We start from the raw sequence: 18,184 nt of genomic DNA, 5'->3' as shown, positions 1-18,184 counted from the left end.
CACTTTGCAGTTTTGTTTTCCATTCCTCAAAAAAACAAATGAAGGTCGATGGGGAAATACAGGAAAGATTTAGAAGGTGTTCAATAGAAATTGAAGTATGTAGCTTTCAGAACAGTTTGAGTAGATCACAGAATGCTGAAATTGAAAGTGTAATATTTTAGGTGTAATTCCAAATAGGAAGAGGGGAATATAGAGGGGAAATTTACAGTGACACAAGGGACTGCAGATAGAGTCATACAGCATGGAAAAAAGGCACTTTGATCAACTTGTCCCTGCCAACCAAGATGTCCCATCTAAGGTGGTCCTGTTGCCTGCATTTGCCCCATATCTCTTTAAACCTTTCCTATCCATGTACCTGTCAAATGTATTTTAAATGCTGTTACAGCACCTGCCTCATCTACTTGCTTCTAGCAGCTTGTTCCATGTATCCACTAGAATAAGTAGAATTTTTAAAAAGGTGTTCAGGAGAGCTTTCTTGCTCCATATCTTCTTGACTCAGCTATGAAGAAAGCATGCTGAAAATGGGTAAAACATAAAATGTTGGAATAAGTCAGTGGGTCAGGTAGCATTTTGGGGGGACATGTATAGCCAACGCTTCGGGTCGGGACGCTTCTTCATTCTAATTTAGGAGAGGGGGGAGAGAATCCTGGAAAAGAGGTAGGGCTGGGACAAAGCCTAGTAAATGATAGGTGAGAAGGGTATTGGTTGGGAGATGGGTGGATAAAGGCTGGAGATAAAAATGAGTCAAAAGGGTATAAGATGAGGAGAGAGGACAAGTGAAATGTGAAGCCAGAGGAAGGGATCCAGGTGGGAGGGGATGGAGGGAAGGGAAAAGTAGGCAGAATACTGGATCTGGTCCTGGGGAATGAGATGAGTGGTGCAGGTATCAGTGATATCAGTCACTATCAGAGAAAGGCAAGAAATAATCCAAAGTCAAAAGTCTAAATTGGAAGATATCCATTGTCAGTGGAATGAAGAGTATCTAGCCAAGGTAAAGTGGATGTAAAGCTCAACCATAAAACGTAATAGAGCAATGGGTTCCATTTGCAGGGATGTTACAGGTACTGACGAGATATATTCCTTTATGAGGGAAAGGAAGCATCAAAGATCGGGTTCCTTGCATGACGATGGCAATGAAAAATACGATGAATCTAAAATGATGGATGTGCAACCTGATGAGGCAACATAATCCAAAGCAGGCTTATCAACAAAGTTGAAGCACATGGTATAAAAGGGACATTGATGGCTTGCATGCAAAGTTGGCTGAGTAACAGATAACAGGGTTGTGGTGAACGGTTGTTTTATCAGATGGGATGATGAGGAATAGTGCTATTCCCCAGGGATGGATGGATGGATGGATGGATGATCCATATTAGTGACCTAGATTGGATGCAAGCCACATTTTACAAATTAAAAAATTGCCACAAAACTTGACATCATGTGAACTCCAAACTCAATAGTGACAGATTGCAGCAGGATATAAACAGTATATCTTGGTAGAATGGGCAGACACATAGAAGGTGAAGTTTAAAGTGGAGAAATATGGAGTGATGCATTTTTGACAGAAAGAGGAGAGGCAAAATGGAATAAAAGATGTGTAGGAAGGAACTGCAGATGCTGGTTTAAAGCGAAGACAGGCACAAAATCCTGGAGTAACTCAGTGGGACAGGCAGCATCTCTGGAGAGAAGGAATGGGTGACGTTTTGGGTCAAGACCCTTCTTCAGTCTGAGGAATCTCTTCAGTCCAATCACGATCCCTTCAGTCTGAAGAAGGGTCTCGACACAAAACGCCGCCCATTCCTTCTCTCCAGAGATCCTGCCTGTTCCGTTGAGTTACTCCTGCATTTTGTGTCAATCTATGGAATAAGAAATATTGTCCTTAAAACGAAGTGGAGCAGAGTAACCCGGGGGTATGTGTGAACACATCATTAAAAGTGGCAAAGCAGGCTGCGAAAGTGGTTATAATAAGGTATACACAAATCTGAGCTTTATCAATACAGGCTTGGAGTATTCAAGCAAAGTTATGTTAATGCTTTACAATACATTTGTCTGGTCTCAACTGGTATATTTGGCTCAATTCTTAACACCGCCTTGAAGGAAGAGAATCCACAAAAGATTTACAAGCATGGTTCTTGGGATTAGGGAATACAGTTACTAGGAAGGATTAGTGGGGCACTGACTGTTTTCTTTTGAGAAGGGAAGGTTCAGGGAAGATCTGAAAGAAGAATATAAAATGATGCAGGCTGCAGATCATGGGAAGGCTCTTCCTGTTGTTGGAGAAGACAGGGATTGGAGTTTATAAATATATAAAACAAAAGAACAAAGGGATGAGAATTAAGAGTTAAATGAGGAAAATATCATTATTTTAAACATAAGCGGTGGGAATTTGGAATGTACTGTCCACAGAGGTAGTGGAAGATTATTCCATTGTGGTCTGCAAGAGGGAAGTGATTAAAAATATAAATGGTAGATTAAAATGAAGTGAAAGGATGTGGAAAAGGATTCAGTTGCTGAAACTAGAGAATTCATCTTGGTAGAGAGCCAGCACTGACAATGATGGGCCAAATGGCCCCCTCCTGTGCTATAACCACTGATTCCACGCCGGGAGAATTGTACCACTGAGAACCTAGATGAATCCATTAAGATGAGTAGATACAGTGCCCTCCATAACGTTTGGAACAAAGACCCATCATTTATTTATTTTCCTCTGTACTCCACAATTTGAGATTTGTAATAGAAAAAAATCACATGGTTAAAGTGCACATTGTCAGATTTTATTAAAGGGTATTTTTATACATTTTGGTTTCACCTAATGCAGGATGAATTGGAAGGGCAGACTACACTTAGTGTTGATAGAGTCTTACAACGTGGAAACTGGCCCTTTGGCGCAACTTGCACACACAAGCTGATTTGTCCCATTTACACTAGTCTCACCTGCCTACATTTGGCCCATATCCCTCTAAGCCTGTCCTATCCATGTACTTGTTTAAATGTTCCTTAAAATTTGTGATAAAACCTGCTTCAACTACCTCCTCCGGCAGCTCGTTCCATACACCTATCACCCTTTGAATGAAAAAGTTACGCCTCGGGTTCCTATTAAAATCTTTCCCCCCTCACCTTAAACCTATGTTCCCTGGTTCTTGATTCCCGTACTCTGGGTAAGAGACAAGAAATGTCTCTTGATTGATAATTGATAACTTATTTTGTTTAAATGACTTGCATCCCAGGTTGCTTAGGGAAATGGGAGTGGAGGTAGCTGAGAGTATTACCATAATCCTTTACTCTGCCCGAGATATGGGGATTGTGCCATAGGTTTCAGAACGTAGCAAATGTGACATGCTTGTTCACGAAGGGTGTAAGAACAGCTCTAGTAAGCACAAACTGGTCGATTTACCATTGGTGCTAGTCAAATTTTAATGAAAGAATAATTGAGAATAAAATTAGCAGGCACTTAGTGAGGTTTGAGTTAATTAGGGAGAGCCAACAAGGGTTTGTAATAAAGATATTATGTTGGATTAACCTAATTGAATGTTTTGATGTTACAGAGAAGGTTGACGAGGGAAAGGCAGTGGATATTGTCTGTTAATTTTAAGAAAATATTTATTAAAAGTACTGGATAAAAGAATAGTTAACAACACTGAGGCCTGTGGCATAAGAGGGTCAATATATAATTATTAAAATTGGCTTACGGATAAAATACTGAGTAAATGGATGATTTTCATGCCATAGAGTGATGGATATTGGTATTCTCAAAGTGACAGTTATATTGTTGATATAAATATGTATGTGACAGGACAATTTTCAAAATTTGGTGATGGAATCAAACTTGGAAGTGTGGTGAACAGTGCGGATGATTTCAATTGGCTACGATAGTACATAGGCCACGGTATAGACAATATTGGATATAATTATATTCAGGGCAGCATGGGGTGATTCATGGGCAATGGCAATACAGACTTAGCACTGCATTTCAACAAAAATGTGCAAAATCAGAGGGACCTAAGGATCCATGTCATTAGATTTTAGAAGGTAGCGAAACATATTGGGAGAATAGTTAGCAAACCATGTGTTTGAGTCTCATTGGTAGAGTTATTGTGTACAAAAGCAGAGAATTAACACTAAACCTTTATTAAGTTCTGGTTAGGCCTCACAACTACAGTATTACGATGAATTATTATCATCGAATTATAATAGGAAGGGTGTGAAGATATTGGAGAGGGTTCAGGGGAGATTACCCAAATGTTTCCAGGAATGTGAATGGAAGGGGCCTGGGGAACGTTGTAGAGCAGAGAGATCTAGGAGTACATAGTTCCCTGGAAGTGGATTCACGAGTGGATAGTGAAGAAGATGTTTTGACATATTGGCATTTATCAGTCAGGGAAATTAGTATAGAGGTTGGGACGTTTTGTTACAGTTGTACAAGACGTTGGTGAGGCTGCGCTTGGAGTATTGTGTTCAGCTTTGGTCACCCTACTATGGGAAAGATGTCATTAAGCAGGAAGGGATGCAGAGAAGATTTATGAGTATGTTCCCAGGACTCGAGGGCTTGAGTTACAGGGAGAAGTTGGGCAGATTGAAACTTAATTTAGAGTCTGAGTTTAGTTTTGAGATACAGTGCAGAAACAAGCCCTACGGCCCACTGGGTCCGCGCCGACCACGACACACTAGGGACAATTTTTACAGTTACCAAGCCAATTAACCTACATACCTGTACATCTTTGGATTGTGGAAGGAAACCAAAGATCTCGGAGAAAACCCACGCAGGTCATGGGGGAACGTGCAAACTCCGTACAGACAACACCCATAGTCGGGATCGAACCCTGATCTCCGGCGCTTCATTTGCTGTAAGGCAGCAACTCTACCGCTGTGCCACTGTGCCGCCCTAACATACTCATAGAGTGATACAGTGTGGAAACAGGCCCTTTGGCCCAACTTGCCCACACCAGCCAACATGTCCCAGCAACACTAATCGCACCTGCCTGTGTTTGGTCCATATCCCTCCAAACTTATCCTATCCATATACCTGTGTAACTGCTTCTTAAACGTTGGGGTAGACCCTGCCTCAACTACTTCCTGGGGCAGCTTGTTCCATACACTCAGCACCTTTGTGTGAAAAAGGAATATAAGATTATGACAAGGTTCGATAAAGTTCACAAAAATAATCAGCTCCCATTAGTTGATGGTACAAAGACTCCGTTTTTGTGTTGAACAAGAGATACGAGGGAAATGAGGAATAATTATTTTACTCAGGAAGAGGTGAGGACCTGAATACTGCTGCTGAAGGAATTAGAGGGGATAAGGTCGTAAGTGATTGTAATAGAATTAGGCCATTCAGCCCATCAAATCTCCTCTGCCATTCAATCATGGCTGATCTCTCTCCCCCTCCTAACCCCATTCTCCTGGCTTCCCTTAGCCTCTGACACCTGTACTAATCAAGAATCAATCAAGAACTAATCAAGGGATCAATGATCAATACAGGTCTATGGATATTAAATCAGGAAATGGGACAGACTGAATAGCTGTGTGAAGCAGTGAGTGGAACTCATTGGGCCGATTGGTCTTCTCCTGTGCTCAATACTGACTCTCTGATCCGACGTTGCAAGCATCTAACGTTACACTGACCATGTGATTTCTAAATGGGTAATGTTATTACTATCACGTGATTTTATAAATTATGCAGTGTTAGAGGAGGACGATGGTTTCATATTGCAGACTGACACAGATTAATTGGATTAGAAGCTGTAGAACACTCAGCAGAGGCATTGCATTTTGATCAGCAGATATTCATTGGCAGCTGTTACACCAGGCGATGAGATCAAGCCAGCCATTCTATGTGGGAATCAAAAGGAACTAAATATGTATCCCCTGAAAATGATGTAGTACGTGGATAGGAAATGTTTTGACCCAAAACGTCACCCCATTCCTTCTCTCCAGAGATGCTCGCTGTCCCGCTGAGTTACTCCGGCATTCTGTGTCTATCTTCAGAGGGATATCAGCCAGGCGCAGGCAAGTGGGACGTTCTTGATAAGGCCGTTTAGTCAGCATGGACGAGTTAGGCTGAGGGGCCTGTTCGGTTCTTTGTGTCACCTGTGATATGCAGGAGATGTGAAGACGTCGGGAGATTGGAATGGAATCATTGCAGAATGCAGAGCGGGAAGAAGTGTAATTAAGGGTAATGTGGGAAACTGTTCTTGCTGCATCGAGTTTTTGGCCCATTCAGTCTATTGGATATTAAGAACTTGTAGTATTCAGTGAATTAAACCAACACAGTGCTGACTTCAAGATGGTGGGGACCTCAGGCAGTTGCAAATATCTCCGTCTTGTCTTTGCCAATATTGTTCTCGGGGCCTTCTCCCTGAGTAAACATTTAATATCCCCCCCCACCCCCTCCAATTCATGACTGGATGAGCTGTTGATTTGATAGTTGGTGCCAAAATTGTTTACTTGTGTATTTGCACGCAGCCTTTGTTGTGCAATCCCGAGTGGTAGCTTCAATAGGGGAGCACCCCATTTTTTAGATATGTCCTGTGCTGCTCCTGCCATCCTCTTTAGTTCAGTTTCGGTCTTTAGTTCAGTTTAGAGATGCAGTGTGCGAACAGGCCCTTCAGCCCACCAAATCCCCACCGACCAGGGGTTACTCCATACACTAGCACTATCCTACACACGAGGGACATTTACAATCTTTACGGAAGCCAATTAACCTACAAACCTGTACATCTTTGGAGTGTGGGTGAAAACCGGAGCGCCCGGAGAAAACCCACGCAGTCACGGGGCGAACGTACAAACTCTGTACAGACAGCACCAGTAGTCGGGATCGAACCTGGGCCTTTGGTGCTGTAAGGCAGCAACTCTACCGCTGTGTCGCCGTGCTGCCCTTCCTCTTCTACAGTCTTTAAACCAGGTTTAGACCCCACCAGCTTGGTAGCAATGGTGGACAGAAGTTTGGCCAAGCCCTGGGCGGTGTATAATTTTGCTGATAATCCACAGCATATTTTTACTGATAATCCACAGCAACACACCTCCCCCAAACCGAGCTGCTGAACTATTTCTGAATCTCTCTGATGGACTGCAGTTGTCGTGCCAAGCAACATAATTGGGTCAGGTTTTCTGAAAGGAAGTAATAAATAGTAATAATTGGAAAGATGAATTACTGTGATTAACACAGCAGATTCAGTATAGTTTGCCCAGTTGACCCTAGTTGGTCTAAAGCAGTATTTCCCAACCTGGCATTTTGGCAAGCACTAAAGATCACAGGAGGTTCATGCAGATATAATAATAATGAGTTCGTTTAGTCAGAAATTGCACAGAAGATATAGAAATAAATAAACACACGCTCAACGTTTTATCTGCTCTTCCATAAGGCTGCAAGCAGTCCCTGGGTGTCCAACTGCCATGTGTAGCAGGCATGAGGGGCTGAATGGTCCCGGAAAAATTTGAATCCATCAGATTTTTATGGATTGGGTGTGGTAATGCGTTTGTTTTTAAGCCGAGCAGAAAGAAGTGGGCTTTCATTCAGAAAGGTTGTAAAGGGCATTCTCCAAATATTTTCAGGAATCTCATTCGGATAATGAGGAATTAAAATTTATAGAATGGGATGGATTAAATTGGCACTTGAAAGTAATTAAAATTGTACACAACACTCCCAGTTCAGGTACATTAAGGATTGGATACACTTTACAATGCCCGTGCAATCTATAATGTATTCAAACAAACCAAGGTCATGGATAGCATGAGTTAAATGAAAAGCTAAACTGTTCCATTAAGTAGATCCAGTTCTTGTACAATAAAAATCATATACAGAATATATGTTCCTGTACATTTTGTTACGCATCATGGCTTATCCTTGCACTGTGGTCAAGTACAAATACCAATTTAGGACTAATTTGAAATCTTTTAAATAACTATATTTAAAAGTTCCTTCAGGGCTTAATGGGCTCTGTAAACATTTTAAGTGGCATCAGTGAAGGACATAAATCAATAATTTGTGCATGGACTCCTCCTATCCTGAGGAAGAATCCCACATCCCATACATTGACTGGCTTGCACCATAGGCTGGCGAACTTGCTGAGTGTTTCACTCAGCTGGTGATTTTGTTTTGTATTTTGAGTGCACAACATATTTTGGTGTTTGACTATTTTGCAGGACGTTGTGTGCTGTTGACTTGGTCAAATTAACCGGGTTTAAAAATTGTCTTGGGTATCTCAGATACAAACGTAAGACTTTTCTCAGGCCAGAGGATTGTGCTGCACTGTGTTCCAAACACTAGAGGAGAAGAGGAGACATAACAAGAGGAGTTGAGTGTGGGAGCAAAGAGGTCCTTCTGCAGTTGTACAGGGCCCTAGTGAGACCACACCTGGAGTACTGTGTGCAGTTTTGGTCTCCAAATTTGAGGAAGGATATTCTTGTTATTGAGGGCGTGCAGCGTAGGTTTATTAGGTTAATTCCCGGAATGGAGGGACTGTCATATGTTGAAAGACTGGAGCGACTAGGCTTGTATACACTGGAGTTTAGAAGGATGAGAGGGGATCTTATCGAAACGTATAAGATTATTAAGGGGTTGGACACATTAGAGGCAGGAAACATGTTCCCAATGTTGGAGGAGTCCAGAACCAGGGGCCACAGTTTAAGAATAAGGGGTAGGCCATTTAGAACAGAGATGAGGAAAAACATTTTCAGTCAGAGAATTGTGAATCTGTGGAATTCTCCGCCTCAGAGGGCAGTGGAGGCCAATTCTCTGAATACATTCAAGAGAGAGCTAGATAGAGCTCTTAAGGATAGCGGAGTCAGGGGGTATGGGGAGAAAGCAGGAACGGGGTACTGATTGAGAATGATCAGCCAATGGTCACATTGAATGGCGGTGCTGGCTCGAAGGGCCGAATGGCCTACTCCTGCACCTATGGTCTATTGTCTATTGTCTATAGAAAGGGCATTAACTGATCCTCCCTGAACCTACAGCTGAAGCTCTGTACTCAGATTTCTGGCATCCACAGTGTTTAGATTTTCATTTACACTTGAATTGAATTTGAATGATCCTTTCTCGGGAAAGCAAGAGGTCAATATCTAATGCTTTCACATCCCCGCATTTTAGAAAACATTTGTGCATCGTTGGTTGAGTTTCATACCGATGATAGAGGTTATTATGTTTGAGTGGTTGGTAATAAACTCAGCAAGCATTTGTCCTACATAATTCAGTGTTTTGCTGGTAATGATTTTGTCATTCCTCTGGCCGCACTGTCCTTCAATAACAGATGGTCTACTTCAGTGCATTGGGCGTTCAGCTGTGCACAGTCACAGCAGACGTCAACGCTGCAGGTTGCAGCGCTCACAATGCAGATCCATGCTGTGACTAGGCAATAATATGGCAGCCAAATTGCCTTACAGAATTGAGGGGCTCCATGGCCAGAAGAGATGAAGCTTAGCATTATTCCAATGTCCAGATCAACTTTTTAAAATTAGGAAATTGATGGCACAACAATTCAGCACATTTCAGCTTTCTCCATTCTCCGTCACGTGGAGCTGGGTTATTTTTCCTGTTTCAAAGGTGGGCAGGACAAATATGCATGTCAAGAAAGGAGCAAGTACGGAGGTAGTGGAAGGCAAAGTAGACCATTCAGCCCCTCATGCCTGCTACACATTTAATAAAATCAGCATCCTTTGATTCCCATAGTATCGATATGCTTATCAATCTCTGCCTTAAATAGATTGAGCAACTGATAGAAATTGGATAGAAAATTCCAATGATGCACTGTTTATTAGGTGAATAAATTTCTCCTCATCCTTCCCGTACATGGCTGCTCATTTGATCTCATTCTCCTAAATTCATGACAGTGAAGGCCCTGATTGTGTCATCTCTTCTCCGTAGACAAAACCCCAACCCAGGAATAAAGTGGGTGGACCTTTGTTGCATTATTTCTACTGCAATATATTCTGTCTTGGGTCGGGAGCCAAGATTTGTACACACTATTCCAGAAGCAGTCCGACCAGGTCTCTTTATAATTGTAGCATGACATCTTTAGTTTTGTATCTAAATCCTCCTCTGCAGTAAAGGATAATATATCATTTGCCTTGCTAATTCCTTGCTGTAACTTCACATTAACTCTGAATGATTTGTGTACTCCCACCTTTCCCTGAACCCAACATCTTACTGTCTCTGGAGACACAAGGGACTGCAGATGCTGTACATTTGTGCAAAATCAAAGTGCTAGAGGAACTCAGCAAGTCAGGTAACATCTGTGGAGGAAATGGACACACAGCATGCCAGGTTGAGACCCTTCTTCAAACCCTTCAGTCCTGAGACGTCACCTGTGTGACTCATCTTTCTGTCTCTCATCATGCATAACATTGTTTTTTTGTACACACATTGTACTCTATCTGCCATATCCTAATTCATTCAGTTCCCCTTCTCCACTCCTCAAACCTCTCTGCTCTATCATTTTACAACATAAACTGCCATCCAGTTTTGCAGCATCAGCAAACACAGAGATTTTACACTTGGTCATCTCTTCCAAATCAGTGATTATGAACAGCTGGAGCCGCAGGACTAATCCATGAAACACTGACCTACTCACAGTCTCCCAAACTAAACATAACCTAGTTATTCTTTCTTTCTGATCATCAACCAATCCTTAATTCAAGCCAATATTATTCCCAATCTCGTCTACTCTAATATTATTTAATCACTTCTTATGTGACACCTTATGAAAGACCTTGTCCAAATACACCACACCCTCTCATTTACCTTTACGCATTTTGCTCATTACAACTGCAGAAAATGCCAGCAGATTGCAATTTTCCTTTCATGAGTTCATGTTGATTCAGTTAACCCTTTTATATGACCATTTCCATCAGTAACAGTATTCAATATTTTCTCAGCTATTGAAGTCAAGCTAATTGGTCTATAGTTTCTTCTTCTTTCTTATAAATGATGGAGATAGATTTGCTACCTTCCAGTCTGTGAGAACTACTCGATAATTTGTAGAAGAATACCATCTACTTTCTCCATAACATCTTTCAAATCAGTATATCAGTCATTAGATCCTAGGTGTTTGCTGGTATTTTGATCCCATTAATTGAACTGGTGCTATTCTCATTCAATGAGAACTGTAGTTCTCCATTATTTCCAGGAAATATTTGCTTCCATAAAGACAAACACAATATGTTTGTTTAATTTCTCTGCCATTTCATTATTTCCCACTGCAATGTCTCTTGCACCACTCTGCAAGGAACACAGTATTTTTTCCTAAATTGGCACCATGGCCAAGAAAGCACACCAATACCTCTTTTTTCTCAGAAGGCTAAGGACACCCAGCATGTCCCCAATGACAGATGCACCTCAGAAAGCATCTTTTCTAAGATGCATCACAGCTTGGTATGGCATCTGTTCTGCCCAAGACTGCAAGAAATTGCAGAGTTGTGAACGCAGCCCAGTCATCACACAAACCAGCTTTGCCTCCAACCCTCCCAACTATTGACTCCATCTATGCATCACGTTGCCTCATGAAAACAGCCAAAATAATTAAAGACCACTCGTATCCCGTTCATTCTCTCTTCTCCCCTCTCCCATCAGGCAGATGATATATATACCACTAGATTTAAATACCTGTCATGATGCCAAGATAAACTAATCTCATCTGCCTGGACATGATTCATATCCCTCCATCCGCGACATCTAAAAGTCTCTTAAACGCCACTATATTGGCCTCCTTCGCCACTCCTAGCAGCGTGTTACAGACGATCACCAATCTCTGTAAAAAAAAACTTGTCCCACACGTCTCCTTTACATTTTACCCCAGCCACCTTAAAGTTGTGCCCTCTAGTCTTTGATATTTCTACCTTGGGGAAAAAGGTTCTGACTATCTACCCTAAATATACCTCTCATAATTGTATATACATCTATCAGGCCTTCCCTCAACCTGTGGTTTTCCATAGAAAACAATCCAAGTTTGTCCAACCTCTCCTTATAGTTACTGCCCCATAATCCAGGCAGTTATCTTTGATATTGTGCATAAGAATGTTATAAAATGAATTGAGTAATTCAATTATATTTTAATCTTGCTGGGAAAAAGCAAAACCACATAGAATTAATATGCAGGATTCTTGTTTCAAAGAAATCCACACTGATGGGATGATATTTATTAAGTAAAATTGAAATGGCCTGCACCAACATCGTAAAGGAATTTGTGTAGAAAGGAACTGCAGATGCTGGTTTACACTGAAGGTAGACACAAAATGCTGGAGTAACTCAGCGGGTCAGGCAGCATCTCTGGAGAAAAGGAATAGTTGACGTTTCGGGTCGAGACCCTTCTTCAGACTGAGAGTCAGGGGAGAGGGAAACTAGAGGAATAAAAAGGTACAAAATAAACTAGAACTGGCACCGATGGCCAAGGAGCCCACAATGGTCCATGAGATGATAACGATATGAACAGTGAAACTAGCTGGATGACAAGTCAAGTCAAGTCAAGTCAATTTTATTTGTATAGCACATTTAAAAACAACCCACGTTGACCAAAGTGCTGCACATCTGATTAGGGTGTGGGAGGGACGGAGAGAAAGGGAATGCAAGGATCACTTGAAATTAGAGTAATCAATATTTATTCCACTGGGTTGTAAACTGCCCAAGGAAAGGAATCTGTTCTGTTAATGGTGGCCCGGGTCATTGCTGATCCAATTTTTCTTCAAGTTGACTCCATAGTTGTTCCGAAGCAGGCAAAAGCTGTGAAGACAACAGAATTTGGTAAATAACCATACATGGTTCTCGCCTATCCCTCTAATGAGGAACGTCAACTATTCCTTTTCTCCAGAGATGTTGCCTGACCCGCTGAGTTACTCCAGCATTTTGTGTCTATCTTCAGTGTAAACCAAAGCAAAATACTGCTATTGATGCTGAGATTACCAGTTTTACTTCTCACGCCTACAACAATCATATTATTTAAAGGCCATCCAACACTGTAAATTTTAATTCCTGCAAAATACAAAGTTGAAACAGAAGGATAAAGGTAGACTTTATTCACAGTCGAAATGGAAGCGGGTATTTTTATTATGCATTCTTCAAGGATTAAAGATTATGACTTTGAACTTGTCAATATTGTGTTTTGAAAATAAAAACAATTTTCATTCAACTACAATCTGTCTCCCCTAACACCCAGAACCAGTGTGACAGAATGATACCTGACAAAATGGTTGCCCCTTGACAGCAACATTCTTAACTCATATTAATTCTCAGTTAATAATTGGTTTTTTTAGTGTCAGGCCACACTTATGAATTCATATTTATAATGAAATATTATCAGTAAGGTTCTGGATTATACGGCATTCCATCTCAATGATTTATTGGATGACTCACTCTTAAATTTTATCGAGACAGTTCCATTGTGATCATTGATGATGCTAAAATTATGGGCAGATGGAGATAAATAGCTTTATAATTACAAACTCCGTCAGCTGCCAAATGGATCTGCTCAGGCTCAGCAACTGTTTCGGCTACATCCACACCAGTTTTAATGGCCACACGAGAGTTTGTTCGGGAACCTTCCACAGTTTTTAACCTGGTCCATTTCTTGCAGTTCTCTTTGTTTCAACTTCTTCTCAACTTTTGCACTCTCCTCTTGTGGCTCTGCTTTTGGTTTCAGACCCTAACACATTTCCTTCTGACATGCTCCATTTACCCAGCTCTATCAATGTCCAATTCACTGGTTCACAGCCACGAGTCTCTCTCTATTTGGATGTCCTAACCTTTGCAGGACAGTTGATATTGGATGTCCTAACCTTTGCAGGACAGTGGGCAGCCTCCTGCCCCTTAACCTCCCATCCATATGCAGAATTTCACACTTTACTTGTATCGGTAGCCTCTTCTTACTATATCCAAATATAAAACCTGGTGCAGCCTAAGAGTGGAGTGCACTGGTGCTACTTCAAATGCCTACCCTCGACAGTGTTGCCACTTCAAATGCCTACCCTTGACAGTGTTGCCACTTCAAATGCTTCCCTATTCCATTGGGTTGGTCTCAGCTGCATCCTGCCTGTTGCTCTGAAGGTTTTGTGAGCTTTCCCTGTTCCAACTTCTCCCTCAATGTCACCTATACTCCACAGACCTATGCATAGTACCCCACCTAGCCCTGAAGGTGTTCTATGAAGCCGTTTAATTGATTCAGTGAGCGATCAATGAATGCATTGGGGAATGATCGCTGGGATGCCAATGCCCCTTCAGTTTATACTAAAAGCCATTGACGTACACACAGAACATGATTCTATCTTAACCACTTCACTTTCATCAGTTTTAGGTTGAATTGTCAGATATTGGAATGAATTCTCCAATGAAGCATTATCATGCACATCCATCATCAATAAATGCTGTGAGCCAAAAGCACAGGTAATGTCTTGTTAATAATCTGTTCCACAATACACTGTCTCCTCGGTGAGATTTACCCAAGGGAGAGCCTCAATCACAAGGTTATTAAAGAACAATTAGTGCAGTTAAAACCTCTGCTGCGTGCACTTCCAAATACTAATTTTCCAAATGGCTGTAATGAAGCAGAGTTTGAAAGCTTGGCTAGTTATTTCTATTCCACATTTGAGGTATTTGTGTTGAGTTGGGAGATGAAAGAACAATGACACCTATGACACCAAAATAACTTTCTGCTAACTGACATTGGCCATCCTGCCAAAGTATCTGTTGTGCACGAACCACTAAACGTGGGAAACTTAGCTTCCATTAGGATCCTGAGGAATGAGATTAACCATTGAAGATAAAATACCTAAAAGATCAGTTCAGGTATCGAGCGCAAAATATGTGGAGGAAATAAGTAGATGCGTGTTTAGAATGATGATTATTGATTACCTCTTTGTAAAGCATTGGGTCAGGTTACAAGTTGAGGCCATTTCAACCATTTGCTTAAACCTTTGATAACCTAGGCTGGAATTTCTAAAATGCAGGAGTATCAGAGATAAAAGCAGGAGTAGTCCGTTTGCCCACATCCACTGTTTGGTGACACCATGGTTAATCTCATTTTTAGTCTTCACTTTCCTGCATGATATCCTGAACATTTGATTGTGTCAGACTCCAAAAATCCATCAATTTCACCCTTTGTAACCTGTTCTTAACCTATACCAAAGTCCTTTGAAGAATGTACAGATTTAAAATCTTGAGACGTGAGGAGTGCAAACTAATGATGTACAATTAATCCAAGGGCTCTATAAACATTGTGGCAGTGAAGAAGGCAGATTCACATGACACAATCCTTAAAGAGAGGCTTTGAAGTGCATTATTGTTTACCATCATCGCAACTCTGGTGTTATATCCACAGCTGACTGGTGTACAGAATTCCACAGATTCCCAATCCTCTGGAAATAAATTCTTTTTTATGCCACTGTGCCACCCCCAAAAGAAAATATTGCTGAAGCTGATAGGCTGCAGGCTAAGAGGAAGACCATAGTTTCAAGTCACAAGTGTCCGAGACCCACCCTCACCCCCACCTCCACTTCCCCTCTCTCTGGGATTGACCACAAGAGACCAAACAGGGATACATCCTCACCACATCTTTAGTATCACTCCCCTCGTGAAATGTAACATTTCGATGCGATTTTGTCCTATTCTAATGGACTGTGAAGAATGGACTTCTGTTCAATCTTTCCTCTTAATCTGACTTTCACTAAGGAATTTAACATAATTGTTGGACACAAAATCTTGGTGTAACTCAGAGAGGTCAGGCAGCATCTCCCGAGGAAAGGAATGGGTGACGTCTCTGGTCGAGACCCTTCATCAGGCTTGATTGAACTTCACTAAGCCCGTCTGCTAATAAAGAAAAATGTCAACAGTCAGGGGTCTGCGGAAAGATAAAGGGCATGTTTGTGGGTGGTATGAATTCCGAATTCTACAGCTGTTCCAGGTAGTTTTATTTTAAGTGGGCCAATAGAGATGTGGGTCAGGTAAGACCAGTTTTGTTGAGACTCAATCAATTCTCCTATAGATAAATTTACCAGAATGTTATGGGTCAGCAAGTAATATTTAATCATCCTATTTTAATTAGCTTGATAAGAATTATGACATTGACCGATGTTGACCCCCATCAAAACTGTACTAATGCATCTCTATCAAAATAGTGAATTCCCCATCCAGGTAACCAAAGGAGTCCTATTTAAGTTAAACAATTTAATTGTTAAATTAATTCATTCTGATTCCTTATGTACTCATCTGAATTTCTCCCTTTCAAATGAAATGAAGGCATCCTAATGCATCGAAATTCTGCTATTTTTATTCCAGTGGAGGTCAAAACTGTCTCTTCAAGGCCAGATTCCTGTTGTTCTGCTGTTCCCTCTAGGTACACTATTAATTCCCTCTTGTGGACCTACACAAGCTCTGATCAGCAGGAGATTTATTCTCTTTCTGCTGCATGTTAGTTCCTCGGTTATTTCTGCTACGTTTACTTATGGTCTATTCACACTTGGCTTCCAGTACTTTTGATCGTCCGATTCTTTCTTACACGTGTTGTGACACATAAGGAGACTTGATGCCCATTGGGTACATGCTGGCTTCCAGAGGAGTGATTTCAGTGGTCCCATTTCCCCAGTCTTCAATTCCCTGCCACCATCTCACACATGCTCATTAAACCCCTTCCTTACACCCACCCCTGTGGTATAATTCGCTGTCACCAATCAATCTACCAGCATTTCTTTGGAGTGTGGAAGGAAACTGAATGCTCAGAAGAAACCCACAGAGTCATGGAAAGAACCTAAAAGCAAACATAGAATGAACAACACTTGAGGCCACAATTGAAAGCCGGAGACTGGGGCAATAAGGCAGTTGCACAACTATTACCCCATTATGTTCCAGTACCGAGAATTTCTCCCCAAGGCCACAAGCCTCTGTGGTTGCATTTTACTGTTGTTCCCCTCCTCATATTTTTATGGAATGCTTTACATTCTATATGCTTCCTTGAGTGTACTGTCATGAATAGGCTTCTGTGAGTACCTTTTCTACTGCAAAGAAACCGGCGGAACAGGCAGAGTGATATGGAGGCCACATGGAGAACTCCATGAGGTATGCCTTGCTTATTCAAGGTTCTTCTCAGTCTTTCATCATGTGTACGATGATGCACATGTGATTGAATGTGTCATGCAGTGAAGTCACATTTGTTTGCACATACTACACTGTTTTACTCTCTTGAAAGGAAAAAAAGAATGAAATCAGCTTAACAACGTTTACCAATTTACAAAATGAACCATTTTGTTGGCGTTTCGATTCTTTGATCTTCTTAATTGTGCTGATATTGCATGTATTGACCCCCAGATGCTCAATGGATGTTGTTGATATAACAGCCATACCTGAACTTATTGGTGGTACCCTATCTCAACTCTTCAGTCATGTTTTATGTTGACTTATTCATCAATTGATGTCTTGGGGACTTATTCATCAATTGTATGGCTCACTTCAGGAGTGCATATAATATATATAATAAGCTAATATAGAAAACTGTACGGTTTGGTTCCCTTATTTACGATAGGGTATACTCTAATTTGAGATCATCAAAAAGGAGATTCACCAGGTTACTTCCTCGGATGAGAGGGTTGGCCTGTCAGAAGCAGCTAAAACAATTAGATCTATTTAGATCTACATTCTTTGGAGTCCAGAAGAATGATGGGTGATTTATGAAAGATTAATTCTTGAACTGGCATAGAACACAGTTCAAGAATATGCCCATTGGCCTGCAATATCCATGCCGAACATGATGTCAAGTTAAATTAATCTCCTCTGCCTGCACATGATCCATATCCCTCCATTCTATCCATGTACACGTGTTTCTCCAAAAGCTTCTTAAATGCCACCATCGCATCTGCCTCCACCCACCAGCCCTGGCAGTACGTTCCACACACGCACCACTAATTGAGTCACAGATATAGCCTGGAAACCGCCCCTTCGACCCACTGAGTCCGTGCTGACCATCAAGCACTCACCTATACTAATTAATCGTGAGTATAAGAAAATAACTGCAGATGCTGGTACAAATCTATTTATTCACAAAATGCTGGAGTAACTCAGCAGGTCAGGCAGCATCTCGGGAGAGAAGGAATGGGTGACGTTTCGGGTCGAGACCCTTCTTCAGACGGGTCATGTGACATTGTGACATGTGCCATTTTAATAGACCTACTGGTACTGCACTAGACAAAAGATGCTTCATTTGATGAGACT

The 18,184-nt window shown here is 41.4% G+C and overlaps 1 protein-coding gene across 3 annotated transcripts in view; it reads left to right on the top strand.

Annotated features, from left to right (window-relative positions):
- The window catches only part of LOC144606536 (syntaxin-1A), a 204,683-nt gene that overhangs the window by 123,149 nt on the left and 63,350 nt on the right, over window positions 1-18,184 (top strand). The window lies entirely within an intron of this gene.

This window comes from Rhinoraja longicauda, chromosome 26 (assembly GCF_053455715.1).
Source record: "Rhinoraja longicauda isolate Sanriku21f chromosome 26, sRhiLon1.1, whole genome shotgun sequence".
Lineage (NCBI taxonomy): Eukaryota > Metazoa > Chordata > Chondrichthyes > Rajiformes > Arhynchobatidae > Rhinoraja > Rhinoraja longicauda.
Note: the sequence above shows the minus strand (reverse complement) of the source record. Positions and strands in the feature narration are given on the sequence as shown.